Source organism: Pristis pectinata, chromosome 1, assembly GCF_009764475.1.
Source record: "Pristis pectinata isolate sPriPec2 chromosome 1, sPriPec2.1.pri, whole genome shotgun sequence".
Classification (NCBI taxonomy): Eukaryota; Metazoa; Chordata; class Chondrichthyes; order Rhinopristiformes; family Pristidae; genus Pristis; species Pristis pectinata.
Window position 1 is genome coordinate 38,502,593 of NC_067405.1, and position 23,252 is coordinate 38,525,844.

At 37.5% G+C, this 23,252-nt stretch overlaps 1 protein-coding gene across 16 annotated transcripts in view; it reads left to right on the plus strand.

Moving 5' to 3' along the window:
• The first annotated feature begins 403 nt into the window (after window positions 1-403).
• baz2ba (bromodomain adjacent to zinc finger domain, 2Ba) overlaps window positions 404-23,252 on the plus strand; it is a 227,068-nt gene continuing 204,219 nt past the window's right edge. For 15 of the 16 annotated variants that reach the window (XR_007955976.1, XM_052011471.1, XM_052011509.1 and 12 more), the window contains exon 1: window positions 404-868. The gene's annotated coding sequence lies outside the window, so the exon portion shown is untranslated. Of the gene's footprint in view, window positions 869-1,355; window positions 1,486-23,252 lie in introns of those variants that run through there. The other variant, XM_052011479.1, reaches the window with a different exon arrangement.

Genomic DNA, 23,252 nt, shown 5'->3' on the forward strand with positions numbered 1-23,252 from the left:
TTAAATGTTTTGTTTTCTAGTTTTGATAAAATTACTACCCGTTATACCGAAGCGATCAAATTTGTATTCCCGGAATGTAGCAGTGAAAAATCAATAACTGCAAGCACAGCGCAGCTGTCTACTGCAGATCCTTTGGTCAGTTATGATCAAAATAATTAATACCGAATAACCAATTGAACACTTCGTTTATTTTACAGAACAATCCGTTCTTCCAGCATTTTTAAATGTTAGCCCATGTACCTCCAAATGAATACAAAGATTTCCACACAAGATGTTTTCTTTCAAAGACTCACGATTTGAATAGTTATATTCCACATCTTTCCCATGTGTGCGTGCATGGATTGCAATCATTGTACTTGCACTTATGTTACAAATGACCGCGGTAAAGCTGAGCTGACATTCGCATCGCCTGCAAAAAAAAGGATGAGAAGCTTTTATAATGAATTACTCGGCTGTGCATTTCTCACGTGTCCTCAATATAGTAAATAATCCTTAGAAAATCAAGAAGTATATTTAAAAAGAAATCTTGCCGTTGATTGAATCGATAAAAGGAGAACTATAATGTACTAATTTCGCTGCCGCTAGCTGATAGCTGTTGGTTTCATTTAGGAAAATGTTTCTTGTAGCAGTAAGTTTCATTGTTTGAGCCATGCCTGACGTCACCAGTTCGTGAACCACATGCATTGAAGCTGAAAAAGTCTCGGTCTCCCTCACAGCTTCTGGTGAATTAACGAATTCTCTCCTTTCTCCTCCCGCCTCAATTAAAAAAGTTTCGAAACGAAAACAAGAACGTTAACAAATAATTCCACCATCTGTCCTCTAACTCTCGACGTATCCGGAAGGGAAGTCGATGACATTCGCGAGCTAGGTGAGTTGCATTTTCTTTCTGTATATATATAAAAAATACATAAACACGAAGTGGGAAAGAAAAAAATAACTGAGATGTTAGTGAGGAGGAGGGGTGGGGGGAATGAGTGAAAGGAGGCTGGGGCCGCTGAAGCTCTCGGGTTGCTCGGTAACGTCCAGCCGGTGAGGCTGAGTCCTGTTCGCTCTTCACTTTGTGTCTCTAACCGTCTCTGTCTTACATGTCGCTTTAATTGGATCCTTTTGTAACTGCGAGTGTACCGGAGTAGGACTTTTCCTTTTAAACACCTCAACCGGCAGATTTTTGAAAATATCTATCATTACCTTTCTCACTGAATTTCCATTAATCGCCTTATCGTGTGTGGGGTTTTTTCTTTCCTTATTTATTTCTGGGAGCGGGCGCTTTGTGTCGCGCTCGCACCCTGTTTACCATCCACTTTCTCTCCTGTAGTTTTTTTTTAAAAAACAGATTGGGGGGGGGGGGGGACCAAACGGACGCGACTCGGTGCTCGATTGCGGCCGGCGGCCTGTCCCGGGCCTGGACGGGCAGGCAGGCAGGCAACCCGCCGGGCGCTGAGGCCGAAACCAGAACCCGGGCCGAGTGGCTAAAGCTGAGAGCTGGTGCGAGTGCGGGCAAGACGCTGGCAGAGCCCGTGTCCCGGAGTGGGTGGGTGGGGTGGGATGGGATGGGATGTGGGGGGTGCGTGCGTGTGGTTGTGGTGTGAAACAGGCCCCCCTCTCATACACTGCCCCCTCCTCCTCCTCCTCCTCCTCCTCCTCCCTTTGACAGTCCGGCCGCCAGGCGAGTTGGGCCGGGCTAAACGACACGGCCTCGGTGTCACCCGTCACAGCTGCGTCCCATCCTCGCCGTCAGCTTCGGGCACACAAACACCACCACGATTCCTTCAGATCAATTATTCGATAACTCTTTTATTAAAAGAAATCTGCTGGCTGGTTCCCCAAGGTTACGTGTCCATGTCCAGCCGCTCTGCTCCTCTTCCCCCTGCCGCTCCATCTCTGCCCCACTCCCTCCCTCTTGCTTTGTATCTTCGCTGCTTCCTTATTCAGGCCGGCTGCAGGCGAGTTGTTGAAATTTATCCCTTTGTGTATATTACAATATCCTCCATTTTTCTTTTCTTCAAAACAACAACCCTTCGCCATCTTGGGTAATGTTTTTTTTAAAAGCCTTTTGTTTGGAGGAAGACTTTTTTTAAAAAAAATTAAAGACACCCTAAAGTTAGGAATCGTTTCGGGGTCAGTGACGTCATATAAAGTTTTATTGAAATTTACCCCGTCTTATGTTTATAGTTGTTTGTTTCTTATCCTATTCTTGAAAAGGACTTTGTTTCCTTCATCATCTGATTGTTAGCAGCTTGAATTGCAGGAGCTTTTTAAAATGAAACCGTATAGAAACTTCAGATAAGCTTTATTAGGGCTGGACTTAATATTAAATCCAGTCGTAAAACTGGGCACTTTATGGACCGAGAACAACGATGGTTCTTTGTCGACCGAATATCTGTGGTTATTTTTGTGAAGGAAAACAATTTCAACGGTGGTACTTGAGTTAGCATAAATGTATGAATATGGTTACAAAATGAACATGGAATGGATATTGGAGCGTCAGCACTTCCCACTGAACGTATTGCAGACACCCTTGGAAATGTGAATATTTTAAACAGCAATACGTGCTGGCATTTTATTTTGTTTAGTTTAGCGTTCGATTAACAAAAGTATGGGAAAGCATTTTGCAAATTACCCATTGAGTACGAATCTCAAGTAAAAAGGAACAGTCGAATTGTAACCACGTCTATAAATACAGTACCCTTATGAAGAGATTCCCACGTTTCCTAGAACAATATTGATTCTTGCAATCCCATTTACATTTCTTCAGAGTAAGGTCTTTTTGGAAATGTATGTTCCTTGTATAAAACTACATAAAACATTAATTAGTATCATCCTTATTTTTAAAAAAAAACATCCACAGTGTCTTTCAGGTGATGTCTTCATCACTATCTTTTGATTTGTATTAATTTTGAAAGAGTAGTACGTATAACTTTTTATTACAATGCTTATTTTAACACAATTGGCAGTGAAAACAAAGCTGTTCCCTCGATTTGAATTTCTTTAAAATTATACTCTTATTACTGACTGTACCCTCATGTTAGATCAGTGCAAGTTTAAACAAAGTTGTATTGCTCAATATATACACCTATAAACAATAGATTTCAGTTTTTCATTGTACAAAGTTCTGTGGGTAAGTTGACAGAAAATAGAAAAAAATAAAGTTGGAATGCCAGCCAGAATCATCAGTGTTCTAACTTGAAAATGCTGTCAGAGCTTTTAAGTGGTTTTGTGGTTTATAAGCTACCATTTATTTTAAAAGTGTTTGTAGTGGGCAAATTTAAAGACGTGGAGGAATATCTTCTTTTATTGTGATTAAATGTAATTACTGTTCTGAGAAGAGAAGGCACTGTAATAGGATACTTTGAATATTAGTAATAAACCCACTCCGATCTTGGGGTTAATTTTTTTGGAAATGCAAAAGCCCAAACAGCAGATGGCTTTAAATTATACATGCAACAAAAGCCTGCAAGATTTGGCAGATTAAGCAGGGGAGATAAGCTGATCAAAGAAAAACAAAATATTGCTTGCATCATTATTGCATTTCTTTTGCAAAGTTGCTTGAAATGCTGCATTTTGTATTATTGTTGGATTTTTCCCCTCTTTTTTTACAAGTGATACTAATTTGTGTGTGTCATTTAGGATAGATGAGCAGACTTGCTTACTACTGTTTAAAATATTGCTATTGTGATCTAACATTTTTGTGTTGAAAACCACTAAGTAAAATAATCAAAATTTATAAGATTAGTTAATTGAAGCAGAACCTTTTTAAAGAGAAGTGTGGACACATTTATCTTTTTTTAAAAAAAATAAATAATAATGTGAACTTTGCAGCTGAAATGCAATGTGCTTCTGATTTAATTCCATAAGGGTTCCACACCTCTTCTCAAGAAAAATATCAAAGCTCATCTTCCTTTTCTACTGGTAACACCAGTTGGTGTCAATTATCATTTTGACACAAGGGCAAAAATGGATTCTGAAATAATATTGCATCTTAAACCAAATAAGCAAAGTACATCTGCAGGTGTTTGAAACATTTATTATTTGTCATTTTAAAGCTTAAAATACAACAACATTTTGTTGGTAACTCAGTATTGTGCTTGATCACTAATCATATTTTCTAAAATAAAGCAACATTAATATGCATTAAGACTGTCTATAATTAGTTTTATGTCACCCATCAGAAATATTTGTATGAATGTTGCTTGCAGTGTTAATGATATTATAGGTAAATAATCACTTTTTTGTTGCTTAAAAAAATGTTAATGAGTTTAAAAACAAAAAAAAACAAGGCTGTGCTTGTATTTCTTTGTTTAGCTGTTTTTGTTGTGTCAGATGAAATATGAAGGAGCAGATGTTTTGCCAAACATCCTGATGTGCTCATTTCCTTATGGGAGTGTATGACTTTTTCTTCTGATGCATTGAGTTGACAGCTGCTTGATTTCATGGAGCTGCTAAGAACCCATTAGTGGTGTCATTGAATTGAAACAGAACAGTCACTCCCAGCTTGAATTGTAATTCCAAATGTCTTCAATTGTTGTATATCTGCAACACAAGAGATTTTAATATCACAATTTGATGAGGTTTGTTCCCTACGTGCTTGTTTTGCATTATAGATGTAAGGAATAAACATGGGTTGCACTGTTTAATGATATTTTGTTTTATGGAAATTTTACAGGAGCACATGTCATTACTGTAAAATCTATGAAGCTAATAATTTAGGTGTTAATAATTCCATGGTAATTTATCTGAGCAACCTGTCACTAGTACTCATAAGTATTTTGTACCAGAAATAATTGCATTAGTTCCTTTTTAGAAGTTCCTACTTCTGTTAACAGGAACAAATCTCTGGGCCCAAATCATCACAATGAATAACAGTGGATACTATTTGTTCAGAATGTTGGGCGGGTGTGTGGGTTGTCAATTTAGGTGGTCACTTGTATATTTATATTGTTCCGAAATGATGCCAATCCGTTTTTAGAGACCTTGCTGAAGATATTGAAAGGCAGAGCCAATTGTGATCCTAAATGGACAATTTTATTGCTGGAATTATTAAGCAGACTTTCTCCAATTGTGGATTGGAAACTGTTGCCTTGTGACTTTGTTGTAAATGTTTTCTTGCTTGAAAAGTGCGAGGCTTTGGGTCTGTTTCCATGTACATAAGTAGTTGTCAAAATATATTCTCGATATTGCCTAAAATGTGTCATCGTGGGCCGAAGGGCCTGTTCCTGTGTTGTACTGTTCTGCTGTGCATCGTATCAGTTATCTTACTGAAGGATTGCATTAACAACTTTTTGTGATCTTGCATCCAGTAATTCTTGGTTTGAAAATTAGTGCTACCTTTTAGCAAAGCAATATTAAAGGTTATACGTGTATACAGGTTGTTTTCTGACCCCTCCCTTTGAATTGTATGATGACGTTATTAGACTCTGCTCACTGATTATAACTATACTATAGCTTTTCACCTTGATTTTAAGATCTACTTCAGGTTTCTCTCAATCGGTTTTGAACTTTAATCTGATCCAGTTTTTTTTCTTTAATGTGATTTTTTTTTCGACTCAGTTGACTTTGGTTTCCAATTTCTTGTTGCTTGCATTGCTTATTCTTGGATTTTGTCTTGGATCTTCAGCCCTTGTATTTGAGTGAACATATTTTGCCTTGCTGCTATTGCTCACTCCTGTGTCCTGCTATAAAGATTTGCTCATCTATTAAAATGTGGTAGAATAAAAAAGAATTATCCATTCTGTGTTTCTTTGTCATAATGTGCAGGTCATATTTCATAGGTATATTTAAAAGAAAGTACATTTATGATAACTTTGAAATTTGTTATCAAACTTTTAGGAATGGAAATCAATTGTTGAATTTTATCTATTTCAGACTGGGTATCTGTTATGGGGCTAGTAAGTTGATGTATAGAAGAGTGTGTGTTAAATTTTATAATTTCATTGAAGAAGTTGCCCTTGATTAAAAGAAATGAAATGATGACAAAATGAAATCTTGTTGAACTAAATAGAAATTAAAACTTCATAGTTCAGTGAAAGCTTGACAAATATGACAACAAACTTGACTTTGACAAGTGTAACTACAAAATCATAAAAGAAACTACAAGCTGGCAGTTCTTTCACTGATTTACCAAAATTTACACAAAATTTCCTATTTCATTGTAAGATTTAATTTTTATTTTTTATTTCAAACAAGGTTCTTGACTGCATTTTTTGATAGCTCAAAGTAATAGAAGTTGGATCATCTTTCCGTACTTTAGCTTCGAGGCTAAATTTTAAACCAAATTTTTTAGATTGTATTTTGTTGATTAACTCCTGGTAATTAAAGCAGTGACAAAGAGGAATTCCTTTCTGCCCCAAATGGTAAATTGAAAATTTGATGGAGCAGTGATGATTTTATTTATTGACCATTCCCTGCAGTGATCAGTAGTAGCTTGAATAATAGGCCCATGGCTTATTATGTTTTTCTTTGCACTTGCTACATTTCTTCAGTGGCATGTAACTGTCCTTGAATCTTCTGCAGAGAGATGCGAAATCAAACAGGTCAGCAGTTTTTGTTGGTACTTTCACTGATCAGAATTTTGAAACAAAGGATATGTCCAGAAAGCAGCTGCAGTAAAAAATAACCAGTATTTAATCACTGCCATTTTAACTGGCAAATGAAAAAGTGTACCTTCAGCACAATTTTTCTAATATCAGGCTTGATATTAATAAGTAGCACAAAATGTTGAGTTGTAATTTGAGGGTTTTAAAATGTAAAACTGGTTAATTATAATATAAAATGAAAAAATCCAAACGTGCAGGATCATTGCACTGATCATAAATAGTAGACCAAGCATACCACCCTTGGAGAGGCATTGGAGTAATTATTGAGGTGGTATTTTTATGAAGGAGATAATTGTGTTTTTACCCTATTTTTTTGTTCTTGGGCTTTCCACAAGCAGATACTCATTAATCACAAGAGCATTATTCCTGGTGAGGGCAGAGAGGTTCATCAAATTGGTAGTTGGTTTAGTGTTAAGAACTGTGCTCAAGCTCTTAAAGTATGGACATAAATAAATCTGGGGTCTTTGTATGCAAACCCTAGAGGTTAATACTGTATAATTCAATGTCCTTTCTCTGTTTTATATGATTGATGTTTTTTTTAAGGATTTGAAGCTTGATGCAAGTATTCCAGTAGGTCATGGATGACACCTTCTGATTGGTCAAATTTCTGTGTGGAGGGGGAGGGGAGGCCTTGAGTATGCTGCAGAGATTGCTGATTTTCCCTGAGATCATTGTCATATTGCCTGTGCAGTTATAAGAACATCAGAATGATTGACGTCTCCTACTGTGATAATGGAGGCCGGTGTTTCAAATGCCAGTAGTTTTGCCTGTTTGTACTGCAGATTAATGCTGTTTGCACTCTTAACATGGCTAACGTGTATTACATAAATGAACTACAGAATTTTTGCTGCAAAATAATACTGAGATTTGCCTGTTGGAGGAGAGGTTGCCTCAATAATTTACGGCAGTGATAGCAAGCATACTTCCATTTGCAGATTTCATAAAGGCTTGTACATGAAAACTGCATTGGATAGCAATAGTTTGTATTGATCATCTTCATTTAAGAATCTGGTCACTTCTGTCACATAGGCTTTCTTTTCTGCTGTGCTTGCAGTGTAGCTTCAATTTCGAATTAATAATGTAGATTAAATGCATAAAGTGGTGAGACAATTTGAGGCAGTATAGAGCAGTGATACAAATTCTGCAGTTCATAGTCCAAAGAAGGATACTAAAGCTATTATTATTTAAGAATTCCACCAGATTTTGTTTTCTTTGATTAGGACGGTAGTGAAGTATTTCTCTGAAATAAAATAGAAAATGTTGGAAATATTTATCAGGTCAGACAGCTTATCATTCTGGTAATGAACTCTGTTTCTCTTTCCACAGGTGTCATGTCTTTTTTTTTCTGTTTTTATTTCAGATTTCCAGCATCTGCAGTTCTTTGTGTGTTTAAAGTGGCCTTGCTTGTGCTTGATTTGCCTTTTTTTTTGTCTTTGCACTTTAAACTGATTTAATACATATACTATGTAAATAGTAATGATGAATGGCTTAGTTTTTCTATTAACAAGCATTGTCTGAAGCAGGAAACGTTACTTTATCAACAGTTTTTAATTTAGTTGCATTTTTCCCAGTCTTCTTGTGGCCATTGGAACATCTGGGTACTGCCCAGTGAGGATATATTTTTGTGAAGTATCCTAACTCATTTTGGTTTGGACAATGAATTTTGCTCCTTTACTCCTCACCTTCATAGACTGTGCAAAAGAAAACACTAAGTACTCCTATCATGACAATCATTGGTGAAAGCTGGGGAACACAGTTGAGGGCTAGCTGATTAAATTGTTACAACTGTTAGATATCATTGAAATCTTAAATCCATGACTTTTTTTTTGCTTGGATCAGGATGTGGAAGTTACCATATTCACTTACTGTTTTTAAAATATTTTGAACAGTTTTGCACTCGTAACAGAATGCAGTAGACTAGTGCATACATGATCATAACATCTTCATTCTGATTGTGCCTAACCTGCACTACACAATTTGAGAATTTATTTAGCACTTCCAATGTTGCAGAGTAATATGGTAATACTGTAGTAGTAGAGCAATTTAAGAGCAAAATTAAATTGATTAAATTAACGCACTGATGCTTAGTTTAATTTTAAATACCTATAGTATATATCTGCCCACATTTTGTAAAACTGGACCTGTGATGTTGAGTATTTTAATTCATTAATTTTCAAAGAATAAAGTTATCCTTAAGTATATTCAGTGGATTTCAGAAATGCTTATTCATTTTCAAAACATTTTTAAAATAAATGTCACTGAGAAGGATACTATTTAGTAGCCATTCTTATTTGCTTTTGAGATGGTGATAATGAGCTACAGTGGTTGCAGTCATGGTGAAAAAATGTGCATAGTTTTAAGGAGTTTTAGTGTTATGACCCAGCAATAATGAAAGAGTGGTGATATAATTCTAAGTCCTGCAAGCATTTAACTTGGAGTGGTTATTCAGCAATTATTGGAATTTCTGTGCCTCTGCTGCCATTGTTTTTTTTAGTGGGTAGTTGTAGCGAGTTCAGAGATTGGCAAAACCTTAGTTGTTGCAGCATGTTTTGTTTATATGTAGCTAAGATCCTTTTGTTGTGGAAGGAATAATTGTGCATGTTGATAGGGAATGCCAATCTAATTGTGTCAAGCTTCTCAACTGTTGGAGCTGAATATCTGGGTAGATAGAGAGACTTCTATCGCATTTGTGCCGTGTTCCTCAAATACAGCTGGTGGCAGATTTTCGGGGAGTTAAATGGGGAATCTTGCCCCCTACCCCCTCCAAAGAATACTAAAACTCTACTCTGTTATTCAGTTTGATTTCTGGTTGAAGACTCGTATGATATTGATGGGGGATTCTCCAATAGTAATGGATTTGTGTGATAAGTGGAGGTGATTAGACTCTCAATATTAAGAATATTAATTTTTTTTCTCCATGCTTTGGATTAAGCCATTAAAAGTGAGGGAAGAACATTTGCTAAATTCCAGAGTGTTGTTCTTTGAATCATTTGCTCGTTTCCTTCACTCATCACAGATCAATTCTTGTTTCTGTAGTATTTACTGACTGCAGTCTGTAAAGATAACTGGCATCATTTTTGCTTTGAATCAGTTTTGTTATGACTTTTTAAATGGTAGAATATCGTAATGAATATTCAAAGCATAGAACAGTACAGCACAGAAACAGTGTCTGCGCCAAATACGACGTTGAATTAAACTAAATCTCTTCTGCCTGTACATGATTCATATCCCTCCATTCCCTGCATATTTAACAGGCTGTTAACCTTGAATGCTACTGTCGTATCTGTTTCCACCCCTACCTCTGGCAGCCTGTTCCAGGCATCAACCACATTCTATGTTTATATAAAAAAAACTTGCCCCACACATCTCCTTTAAACGTCCCCCTCTCGCCTTAAAGTGCATGTCCTCAAGTACTTGACATTTCTACCCTATGAGAAAGAATTCTGACTGTACCCTAACTAGGCTTCCCATAATCTAATGAACTTCTATCAGGTTTCTCCTAAGCCTCTAACACTCCAGAGAAAACAACCCAAGTTTGTCCAACCTCTCCTTTATAGGTCCTAGCCTCTAATCCAGGCAGCATCCTGGTAAACCTCTTCTACATCCGCTCCAAAGCCTTCACATCCTTCCTGTAATGGGGGCAACTAGAATTGCACTGCATACTTGCTAACCCACCCATCTACATTTTCATCCGAGTAATTTATATACATCACAAACAACAGAGGCCCCATTACTGATCACTGTGAAATGCCACTGCTCACAGACCTCCATTGAGAATAACACCCACAATTGCACTCTGTTTTCTTGGGTAAGTGAATTCTGAATTTAAACTATCAATTTGCAACCCCATTGTGTTTTCAAAGACCAAAAGTTATTCCAAATATTTTTGTTTGTTCAGAAAATGTGCCAATAAATAAGCAAAGTTCACCCCATCTCTTTAGATTGGACCCCACTGTAATCCAGTAAATTAACCTTTGAAAGAAAGTTTGGCTCAGCGTGTTTACAGTTGGTCTTTGAAATTGCCCTTATTCAGAGTTAACGAGGGCACAGGTAACAGAAAAAACATGCACATGGTGAAGTAATCCATGTGATACAAGCAGACTCTATATTATCCTAATTTGCCTAACGTGAGAAGATTGCAGTGTTTTGGGCTCGATGGTCTTGTGCTTTCCTCTGAATCGGACCTCTTCGATTTCAGGCTCACTTTGGTATGTGAACACACAGTCCAGGCTGCCATTTCAGTACAGTTCATAGAAAGTTGTGCTGGGTGCTTTTTGACAAACATTAGACCAAGGCCTGGTTTTCGCTCTTTAGTGTCATTTGGATCTTTTATGCATATTTCCCACAAGGAAAACCGTAAAAATCACTGTACATTAAATGAGCATTATTATTGGAATGCTAAGAATTTTGACATACGGCACACCTGGCCAATACCTGGTCTTAACCAATACCTGATCTTAACCAAAACTACAAAAATAGCTTACCTGTTATTTTTAGCACTTGCTCGTTCTGCAACTATGCTGCATGCATATTGCTTAAAGTGTTTCCTTACATTGCAATAATGGCATACTTTAAAAGTAATTGTCTCTGACGTTCTTTGAGATGTTCTTTGGGATGTGAAAGGTGCAATATAAATGAAAATTTGTTCTTCTAAGACAAGCTCTTCAAAAATCCAGTTATTATTGGTGAAATTTTGGAGCTGTTGCATTAGTCTGTGGGTAAGGATGCATTATTTTGTTACAGGCCTCTGGTACACACATGCTGGCCAGTGGAAGGATGACACAGAAACAGCTAGTTATAATTACAGCCTGTGTTTTGGATCAGTCACTGGTGTTTCTATTTTTTGATTGCAAAGGAATTCTTGGTTAACGTCCAAGACGATATGCAGTTTTCTCTCCACCACCTTCAGTACGTGTGGTAGCAGTTCTGATGAGTGACTATTCTTTGTAATTTACTCTTAGTGCCATTTAAAAGGATCATTTGTAGGTTTTGGCTATGATCAATATAGATTTGGATGTCAGATTTCTTGGTTCCACATTTTGTGAATTGATCAGTTTTGTCAGGATAGTTTGGTTATGAACTTCAATTTAGGTACTCCTTTTGCTTTTGTATAGATTGTTCAGGTAAGGAGTTGGGTGGCACTTGTTATTGGGCTGAGAAGAGCATGTGAGAATAATGCTTTTGGTACATATAACCTGTTGCAATTGTAAGTGTAGATCAAATTCTACCATCATTTACTACTTTCACTTCTGTGATCCCTCAGTGATTTGATCTGGAATAATATAGGTAATGTTTTCTTCCATGATAATAAGACAGACATGCTTTAGGTCCCATATTCGCTGGGGAAACTTTATCTTAAAAAAAACTCTCTCCCTATCCCTCAGATGATTGATGATTATCTAGAAATATATTCAGAATGTGGAGTGTGTACTCCATATTCTGAATGTATTTTTAGAAAACTTGGAGATGTATTGATGCTTTCAGCTAGACACTCACCCTCCTCCCATTTTCTGAAGCTAGACGCAACTCCACAAATCCAAGTAAGTAGCTTTGCAAATTTTGCCTGAGTTTCCATTTTTAGATTGCTATTTGAATATTTAAAACTTCATCATGATGAGTGGAATCTTAGCCGAGTACAATTCTACGTATACTTGAGATCCAAGTGCACTTTTCTGTGATTTTGAACAGTATTTGAGAGAATCATGGTTATATTTTTTTTCTCTCCTCTGCAGCTCAGAAACACAGAAGTTCTAATACTCCAACCAATATTCCAGATAGAATTGAGTTTGGGATCATTTGTATCTTTCAGTGCTCCCTGATACTATTGGGAGATGTAATTTTTGACCAGGTGACGACTGTAATGTTTTAAATTCGAGCAAACATAATTGTTGAATCTTACAGTACTATAATTGAAATGTAATACTGTGGTGTGTACTTCTGTCTTGTTAAAGTAGATTAGCTGCCATATTCATGTGCAGGGATATTGTTTCATGGAATTTTACAACAAATTTTTATTTTCACATAAAACCATCTAATCCTACTCTCCTGCTCGCTTACCACACTCTCTAATATTCCTCTTTTCAAATATCTCATTTCCTTTTAACAGTTTCTGGACTTTGCTTCTATGGCAGTTTGTGGCAAAAAGTTGCACATTTTGTGTATTTTTTTTCTTGCCTCTTATTTGGTTTCTGTTCTACTTAGCTTGAATTGCTGTCCAATCAAAATAATCTGACACTACTTTATCATATAATTCTTCATAATTGTGCCTACCTCATTAAGCTTTTCAGTTAGTGAATTTTTAAATACTTTTTCAGCTGGAGCACTCCTGACCAATAAACATTTTCCATCCTTGGGGTCTTTAGTTAGGATCTGTAAATTTGATGACTCAAAACAAATCAGAGTGTGTTAATGTGAGCAGGTGACAAGTGTAAGTTACAAGAGTGATGTTAGTCAGATTTTTATTTCCCACTTCATCTGTAATTTTTGTTTCGGAAGACTTTGCATGTGATAAATATTTGAAATAATTCCTTGTGTCGTCTATATACATGAAATAGATGGGATCAATAGAAATGTACTGTGGCAATTTCTCTGATAAACTGGATAAAATTAGAAATTGGTCTGGATTTGGCCCATGGATTTTGGGCAGGTGTCCTTCAATTGAATACCCTACTCTTTGACATGCTCAACTTGAATTCAAGTTTTCCCATACCAGGCCTTCTTTTGTCTCTGTATAGTGGTAGCACCAATCTTCTGAAACTGGAATAATTGTTGTCACCTTATGGAGATTAGTCTTTGGTCTTGATTTTAGCCTTTAATTATCAGTGTAACACTTTTTTAATCAAGTCTAGAAAATTGAGGCTCAAGCCTCACCTAAGAGCATGATCACATAGATAAGGCTGACATTTAAGCATAGCATTGAGGTAATCCTGGTCTGGAGTTGAACTGTCTTTCGAGATGTTATGCTGAGGCCTGTGTACCTTCTTGGCTGAAAGTCTTTGCCTTCCTGGTACTTTTCAAAAAAAAACAAGGGAGTTTTCTGACAAATATTTATCCCTCAATCTGTTTTAGTGATGCTGATTATGTGATTATTCCATTACTGTTCAACCTTGCTAAGCTGAAATTGGCTGCTATATTTAACTATGTTTACAGTAGTAACATTAAAAAAAAATGCTTTGAAACTAGCTGAAAAATTGTAGGAGTAGATGTTTTTCACTACATCTATCCCACCCTCTGTTGACTGGTCCTGAACCTCTTGAACTACTGCCTCCCCAGTAATTATCATTCCTGCAACTCCTTATTCAAGTAGTAGCAGCAAAGCTGTCCTGGTGGGTATCATAAGCAAAATGTTATTTTACTAAGATTTTAGTGTACTATCCTCCTTTTCATGTTTTTAACGTTCTGATCCTTGTTCACAATTAGTCCTTCATGTCTTTGATAGTGTTTTCATATTCTTATCATAATGAATGCATAAGCTTATCTTCTACAAAGGAGGTGATGTGGTCAAATGCTTAAAAGCTCCAACAGTGCAGCTTGTTTGATGACAGCAACCCCCTCATCTAATAGTTTTGATATTTATGTTGATGGACATCTTTCTTTCTCCTTTTGATTCTGTGATTGTTACATTTTGTGCAGTTGAGCTGCAGCTTTTTTTTCATTCAGTTTCCTTTGGAAACATTAAACTTGGGGTATTAATTGATTCCACTAATATAAGTATAATCTTTGTATATCTGCTTGCATTAGGCCAGTGCTATGGGATGAAACATTGATCTAATAGATGACTCTGAGCTGAGTTTCAGTGCAGCTATACAAAGACTGTAATTATAACTTGCACGTGTTGCTTCTTTAAATGTTTAAGATAAATTAAACAGTACTAGCAGGAAGGCAGAATATAGAGCTAGGTATTTTAGGCAGAATTGTGGAAGATTTTCTTGTGATAGCAATTCTGTTAATGCTGGTATTTTGGGACCAGGTTGATGGAAGTAATGGAACAGGTTAGATGGTGATCACACCAGCAGTCATTGATACCTTCATGGCATGGATGAGAAAGACACCCTTGCAGTACCTCACTTGGACAAAAATATTATCTAATAGGTGCCAGTGCATGGACTGGGAAGGTTGCCATGAAATTTTACCCTTGTCTTTGCAATGAAATAGAGTGTTGGTTATGACCGGACCATACTCTGAGAATTACGTAAAGAGAAAGATCCTAATGAAGTTAACTTTCCCTCCTTCCTCCTTGCTGATCATCCCTTGTCAGAGGGTTGTGTCTTTTCCCACCATGGCATTGAAGTTGTGCAGGATATTTCTTTTGTCTTCCTACGGGATGCAGATAAGGGAATTTTATTTCAAAGTCAGTGTAGAAGTCCTCCCTTGCCTTTTCCACACTTTCCAGTGTTGGGTATGTGTATGGATGACGCAGCACATTGCTTCCCTGTTGGAGTGAACCAATAGATGTGTAAGTTGTCTATTAATTCCACAGAGGGTATTGTTGAGAAGCCACACTAACTCATTGTTCTTGATAGCAAAGCTCGCTCCATTCCTCTCCTGGTTTTTCTGGTTTGCCCCTCAAGTTGCCTGTATGTGGTATCTTTTAATGTGGGGTAGTTGAGGGATTAATCCAATGGGCAAAGGAGACAGACTCAGTCTGCTGCATTAAAATTAACATTGAGACATCCACCTGCAAGTGCCCTTGCCTACTGCCCCTTATCCCCCTTGTTCTTGACCTCCACCCTCTTAACTCCTTGTCCCCAAACCTCTTCACTTTAAGTATCTACATGCCTTGTGTAAGCCTTGATCATAACCAATAGAGCCAATCTCAATGATGACTGCTGTCGAGCATGGCTGTGTCATTGCCACAATACTTGTTTCCAATCTTTCTTGCTTCATTCTGGTGCTCATCTCCAACAAGTTTCCTACTTCCATTATACTGCATTTGGTGCTCATGTTTTGATCTCCTCCACATTGGAGGAACTAAGCACGGATTGGGTAACCACTTTGCGGAGCGCGGAGTGTGACCCTTTAGCTTCTTGTTGCTTGACACTTTAACCCTCCATCCCACTTTTACTCTGACCTATCTGTCTGTGGCCTCTTGCACTGTTATAACAAGGCCCACCATATATAACCCTAATTGCTTCAACTCTTAGATAATGAAACTATATGGGAATGCAGGGCAGAGGAGTAATTTGAATGATGGAAGCTGGTTGAGATGAGTTTGACAATTTCTTATTGCCAGTGGATAATCGAGGAAAGCAATTCTACATAAGCAGTACAAAGTTAGTGAAGGAGCTGATAAGCACTTCTGTAGATTAACATGAAGTCAGCATGTTTCGGAAATTGTTTCTTGGGTAATGGAAAATGCTTGGAGCTAAATAAATGTTTAATTCTGTAAGGGACAAAGGGTGGAAACCAGATGCTATTTTTAAGTCTGAGTAGTTTGTTGAATCCTGTACTTTGGACATTTGAATGAAGTACTGTCTCAGGTTAAATATCCTGCCCTTAGGTGGTATAACACTTTTAGTGGCAAAGTAAAGGCTAAAGTACACTCATTTGTAGCCCAGGAGTGTACTGTTGCATAAATTCTGTTGGATGAGATTAAATTTATATCGTTTTAAAACTTGTGCTTGTGAGTCACAGGAAATGCAACCTCAGGCAGACTTGAATAGCAGTGCAGTTGTACATAGTTGAAAGAAACTGCCACTTTCATTTGGGAATATTTTCAATACCAGTCACTTGGAAATTGTAGATTGCATTCCATGTAAGTAAACAAAAATAAAGGGGTTGAACCTTGGATTGGGAATAAAAGCACAGAATCTTCACAGCATAGGAAAATACAATGCAGCCCATTGCGTACATGCCGCTTCCATGTCCTGGTTGTTTCTTCATGGCCAATGATATTCCTTTTGCACAGTTCCCATTAGCAACCCATGATTCTTGCAGGAGTAGGCAGTGAGTTCTTGATCATAAACCACTCTTTGCGTGAGAAGAAAAGTATTCCTGTTGATTCTTGGGGAGTTGGAAATAGTAATGTCATTGAATGTCAAGGGGTAGATGGTTAGGTTCTCCTTTTTGGAGATGGTTATTGCCTGGAATTTTTGTGCTGTGAATGTTATTTGTTGATTTGTAAATAAATTGGCTTGTTTTCAAATTATCGGCTCTGGTATCAATGTTGTTTAGGTTTTGCTGTACACAGGCATGGACTGCTTCATTTGCTAAGGAGTTGTGAGTGGAATTGAATGTTGTGTAATCATCAGTGAGCGCCCACTTTCAAGTTTTTGGCAGAAGGGAGATCTTTTGAAGCAGCTAAAAATGGTTAGAAAGTTATGTTTTGATTTCAAAGAGGGTTCACATCAAATTAATGGTGCTCCAGGACGCACCTTAATCTTGACTACAACAGTCATAGATCCATTGTGTATTACAAAATGCCACCTGTTTTATTTGTGCAGATGATTCAACTTGCTAACACCTATTACTACTACTTAACACTAGCAAAATTTCCACATTTAAGGGATAGCCTTTATTTATACAGTACTACGTGCAAGGTTCTCAATTTTTGGTTTTGAATTGTATGTTTATTTAATGTACCTACGTACTTGCATGATATTTGGCAAATTTAGGATTGGTAATCGATCCCATTCAACTGTTATCTGGACACACAAACCATTCGATGATTTGTGAACAACAATAGTGGTGAATTGGAATATTTCATTAAGAGCTAGTAGAGCTTTTTGTATTTTTTTAACATTTTCAAGCCATTACCTGGTTGGAGAGGCAGGCTGATGTTATAATTATTGCAAAATTAGAATTATTTCTGTACTAGATTTGGCCTAGTTTGCAAACTGCATCCTCTTGTCTCTGTGGAGTTAGTCCAGTCTCCTGTAGGGCATGTTAAAACAACCCTTTTGTTTTCAGGTTTGAATTTGGGATTTCCCCTGGTTTCTAAATAGACTTCTATTCCTTCTTGTTGATGAGTGACAGAGCAGAGGTGAGGAATGACAGCTGAGATTCATTGGCTGGCTGACTAACAGACTAGGTTGAGCAAAATGAGAAATGGTCTGCTGGAACATTGGTGTATTTGCTGGAGATATGTAATCCTCTGATAGGAAGATTGGGGATCTTAGCCAGAAATTTTTTTTTGAGGAAACAAAACATTATGGTGGAGATATGGGGTGGGACCATTGTAGAGTGAGGTACATGTGCATCTGAGTGGGGTAGAATTTTAAGGACTGGGGGGTAGTCATTATTGGTTTCTATGGGGGTGTGGCAGAGGTACAGTCAAAAAGATGTTGGTGCAGAATGGTAGTCCGGGCTCCAAAGGATGCTTGCAACAAGGTCTAAGGACTGAATCTAAAGAACACCTACTTTGAAGGTAGTTATAATTGAATTCTGCCATCTTCAGGTTACTTTTAAGTCTCACTGAACAAGACCTTGTATTTCTTCTGCATGGGTCACCTTGTCCTGTTTGTGTGGTTGCATTTGGGGGTTCCCAGGAATGGGTGTCTCCGTGCATAACCGTGCTATGTCCACAGAGGACTCTAAAACAATCTGGCTACTTTTGTGATGGATGCATTTAATACCTGATTGCATCTCTGCTGTTGGCTTTCTGGTGAAATCCTTTACTGCTGGGCACATGAACCAACTTGCTTATTACAACACAAGAAGGCCATTTGGCCCATTAGGTCTATGCCAGCTCCCAGCAGGCCAATCCCATGCCCCCTCCCCTCTAGCCATGCAACCCATTCCTCTCATATGCCTGTCAACAGCCTTTTGGTTCTTTTGCCACTTATCTATTGAAAGGGATAATATACAGTAGCCAAATCTACCAGCATGCGTTTTGGGATGTGGGAGAAAACTAGAGGACCCAGCAGCAACCCAGTTGGTCACGGAGAATGTGCAAATTCTGCACAGACAGCACCTGAGTTCATATCGAACTTGGTGTACTAGAGCTACGAAGTAACGGCATTGCTACACTAATGCACCCCACTGACGTTGTGCTTTCTGATAACATTTCTGGGCCCAGAAATTCATATCTTCATATACAATGCAAAGAGTATTTTTAATTTGTGTAATGGTTTGTAGTTTGTGGGATTTTAGTTGTTTTAGTTATCGTGTAGCCACAGTCTACAATGAAGAAGGCAAACCTGTTAGTGACCAATATTCATTAAACTCATTATAAATCTATACTATGGCTTCCCCTCTACCATAGGTAATGGAGAATTTAATTGTGTCTTGTCAGTTAATCTCACTCCCTCTCTCACCTAGATGATGGGAGTAATTCTAATTGTGTTCTTTCTTGTGAAAATTGTGTATGGATTTTTGTTTCATTTGTTTTTCTTGTGAATGTTCCTTATGTGATGCTATGTGCCTGTGGTGCTGCTGCAGGTAAGTTTTTCATTGCACCTGTGCATACATGGACTTGTGCATATGGCAATAAACTCAACTTTCAGTAAGATGGAGACAGAGCCAGGATGGAGTACCCCTTGTCCTCTCCTTTCACCACACCAGCAGTTGCATTCAACTAACCATCTTCATGATTTCATAATTTCTGTCACCTTCTAAAAGATTCCATCACCAGATACCTTTGCCTCCCCTCCTTAGTGGGCTTTCTGAAGGGAAAGTTCTCTTTGTGATTTCCTGGTGCACCCTTCCATCTCCACCAACTGCTTCTGCTGCTCGTGTGTCACCTTCTCGTGCAACAGTAGGAGGTGCAAGGCCAGTCCATTTACCTCTTCCCCTCCCACCTTTCAGGAAACCAAACAGTTATTCCACATGGAGCATCAAATCACTTGCATGTCTTCCAATTCAGTGTATTACATTTCATAGTCATTATGAGGCCTTTTCTGCACTGGAGAATTCAAATGCAGACTGAACGACTGCTTTACAAAACTGCTCCATTCAATATGTAAGGGTGGCTCTGATTTTTCCATTGCCTGTCACTTCTACATTTCACTCCTTTTTATTTTCACCATCCTGCTATATTCCAATGAAGCCCAACATAAAGTCAAGGAATAACAAACACATCTTCAGTCAAGGCATGTTGAGGTCTGAGGGACCTGATATTGAATTTGACCATTTCAGATGACCAGCTTTTCCTGTTTGTATCAGAACTGGCTAATCCTAATGCAATGTCATCCATTTGTGGTATTAGTTCATCTTTGCTCTCTTTTCAGATACTACCTGATCTGTTGAATATTTCCAGTGTTCTCGTTTATTTCATATTTTCAGCATCTGCTGTGTTCTGCCTCTCGGTTTCAGCATGTTCTTTTTTTCTCTATCCTCATTCATCAGACAGTATTTACACTCCAGCGAGCTCTTTGCCTTGGATGGAAGTATAGCAATTGTACTACATGGACAATTTTGATGTTCACTCTATGACAGATCTTTTTCTCTTCAATCCTCCCTCCCTCCCTCTGCAACTTGAAACTTACTTGTTTTGTTACTTTTACATTTTGATCAAGGATCATTCACCTGAACTATTAATTCTTTCTAGCCTCAGATGCTGCATGACTATTAAGAATCCACAGCATTTTTGTTTTTATCTTGGCCAAATTTATTGATGCTAATGTTTTGATTTTTTTTTCCATTACTATAGCTAGAATTTTTTGATATGCACGAAGCAAGCATTTATTTAGAAGGTAAATCCCAGGAACAAGTTGGGAATAAATAGACTGAGCTGGTGTTTCTACTCAATGAACCTATTCCCAATCCATTTACCTCACTTTGGCTTTTTTGCATATCTCTCTGTTCCTTCCTCTCTCATTTTATTTGTCCATTTTCCTTTTGAAAGCATTCAAACTATTAGCATCTGGTTCCACATTTTAACTGATTCATTAAAGAATTTTTCTTATTTCCCTGTTTGATTTATAAATAACTATTTTCTGTTAATGGCTACTAGTTTTGTATTTTCACATAACTAAAAGCATTCTCTGATGTCTACCCTTATTAAACCATTCATAATTTAAAAGATCTTTATTAGGTCACCTATCTTTTCTGAACATTTTTTTTAAAGAAGAGCATCATCTGGTTCAATCTTTCCTTTGATCCATAGTTTCTCTGTTCTAATACTACCTTTATAAATCTCTTCTATACCTTCTCCCAATGCTTCTGTTAGTATGGAGATTAGAACAGTGCATAGTACGCCGAGCTATAGATTTAACTTCAGTACTTGACACTGTATTCCAGGAAATAAAATCACAATGCTTTGTTCATGTTTTTGCTCTGTAGATCAGTTTTGCTGCTGTACAACAATCTGTACCCCAGAATTCCTTTACCCTTTTACCATACTCGGATCAATTTTATTGAAATAGTGGATGATGTTTCTTTTGGATTACCAAGGATAGAGTCTGGCCATCTATCTGCCTCTGCTAACCGTATGATTGCCTTTGTTACCTTAATGGCCAAATGATCCATTTTGCTTAAATGGAAGGATCCAATACCCCCTACTACTTTTCAATGGTTCCCTCAAACTATTATCATGTTTAAACTTGGAAAAAATTAGGAGTGGTACTGTTGATCCTACGCTTAAATTTGAGGAAGTTTGGAGTCCATTTATTCAATATTTTCGCATGCTATAGATCCCCTTGTAATAACCTTTCTACTTAAAGGAATGGAGTTGACGACATAATATTGCTCTGTTTCTACTGAGAAATTTTAGTCTAGTTTTTTTTTCTTTGTTTTTTTCTGCATTTTTTTTTCCTTAGTTTGGTTTGATATACTGTTCATAAATTTTCTTATTGTTTTGGGGATTTTTTTTTCTTTTGTATTTTATAATAAATCTTTTTCTTTCCTTTCTTTTATATTAATTCACTCAGAGATCGTTGGATCTACAGATTTTTTTTACATACTTTGTTGTTTTTTATGATTATCCACGCCACGATTGTTCTCCTGATCTCTTTGTATTACATGTACAAACATTGATGTTATATATTAATCTGTATTAATTTGAAAACTAATAAAAAGGTTGAAAAAGAAAGATGATGTTTCTGCATTACTTAACAATTATTAACAAGCTCCTCATAATTATTCATGTTACGTACTTTAACTGCCCACTTTGAAAGTTTCTGATCCTGTTATACGATGCTGTCACCTTCTTTAATGTTAATTATATCTTGTTATTTGTAAAGTTTGACAATGAGTTACTCGATTCCATATCCAGAACATTAACGTATAACAGTGATCCTGGCAGCATTGTTAGCCTATTTGAAGAAGAAGCATTTCTTCCTCTTGACTTTCTATTTTCTAGTTAATTTGGTTTCTATCTATTTTCTTCCAATGAATTACTCAGGACTCTTATATCAATACAATTAATTCTCAGTGCATCACTTATGTATGTCCTTTTTTTTTGTGGTAAATCTAAATAATATTCTGGTCATTGTTTTCCCAGATATTCTGCCCTCAAGTCACTTAGTTCAGAACCAGACCAAGTAAAGCATCCTTCATCATTGTTTAGACAATGCTAGTTAAATGAACAGTTCTGGATGCATCTTAAGTGTCTGTCCCTATTTTGACCAGAACTTTCTTATTCATGGTAGTTGAACTCCCTGTCCACGTGCATGTATTCTGGAATGCTAGCAAATTGGAATATAATTGTAAATATGAGTGGGAGATGAGCCTCATGCAAATTAAGATTTTCTTTCTTAGTTATACTGCTATGCGAAGATATTGTAGATAAAGCTTTTAGTTAATCCCACAGAAAGCATTTCAAGCTCATTTGTTGGTAAACAGCTGTCCCTTCTGTTTGTGGGCTACGTATCTTCTACTGGCACTTTGCTGCTGTGGTCACATTTGAAGTTATACTTAGAACATAGAATAGGTACAGCATAAGAACAGGCCCTTTGACCCATGATGTCTGTACCAACAATTATGCCAACCTAAACTAATCCCATCTACCTGAACGTGGTCCGTACCCCTCCGTTCCCTGCCTGTTCATGTTCCTGTCTAAATATCTCTTAAATGTTGCTATTGTATCTGCATTGATCACTTTCCCTGGCAGCACATTTCAGGCACTAACCACTCTATCTACCCTATCTATACCCCTCATAATTTTATTACTTCTATCAGTTCATCCCTCAGCCTCTAACACTCCAAAGAAAATGATCCAAGTTTGTCCAATGTCTCCTTACTGCTAATACACTCTAATCCAGGCAACATCCTGGTTAACCTCTTCTGCACCCCCTCCAAAGCCTCCACATCCTTTCTGCAATGCCGCAACCAGAACTGCACGAGGTACTCCAAATGCGGCCTAACCAAAGTTTTATTCATCTGCAACATGACTGTCTAGCTTTTATACTCATCCCCCTCCCCCCCCCCCCCCCCCCCCCCCCCCCCCGCCAACCAATGAAGGCAAGTATGCTGTACACCACCTTTACCGCATATCTACGTGTATTGCCACTTTCAGGGAGCTGTGAACTTTCACCCCAACATCCCTCTGAACATCAATGCTCCTAAGGGTCCTGCCATTTACTGTATACTTGCCCTCCCAGAATGCAACACCTCACACTGAAATAGATTAAACTCCATCTGTCATTTCTCTGCCTATATTTCCAATTGGTCTATATCCTGCTGAATCCTTTGACAACCTCCTTCACTATCCACTCTGCCAACCTTTGTCATCTGCAAGCATACTAATCAGCCCAAAAATCACAAATTGCTGGAGTCCCAGCA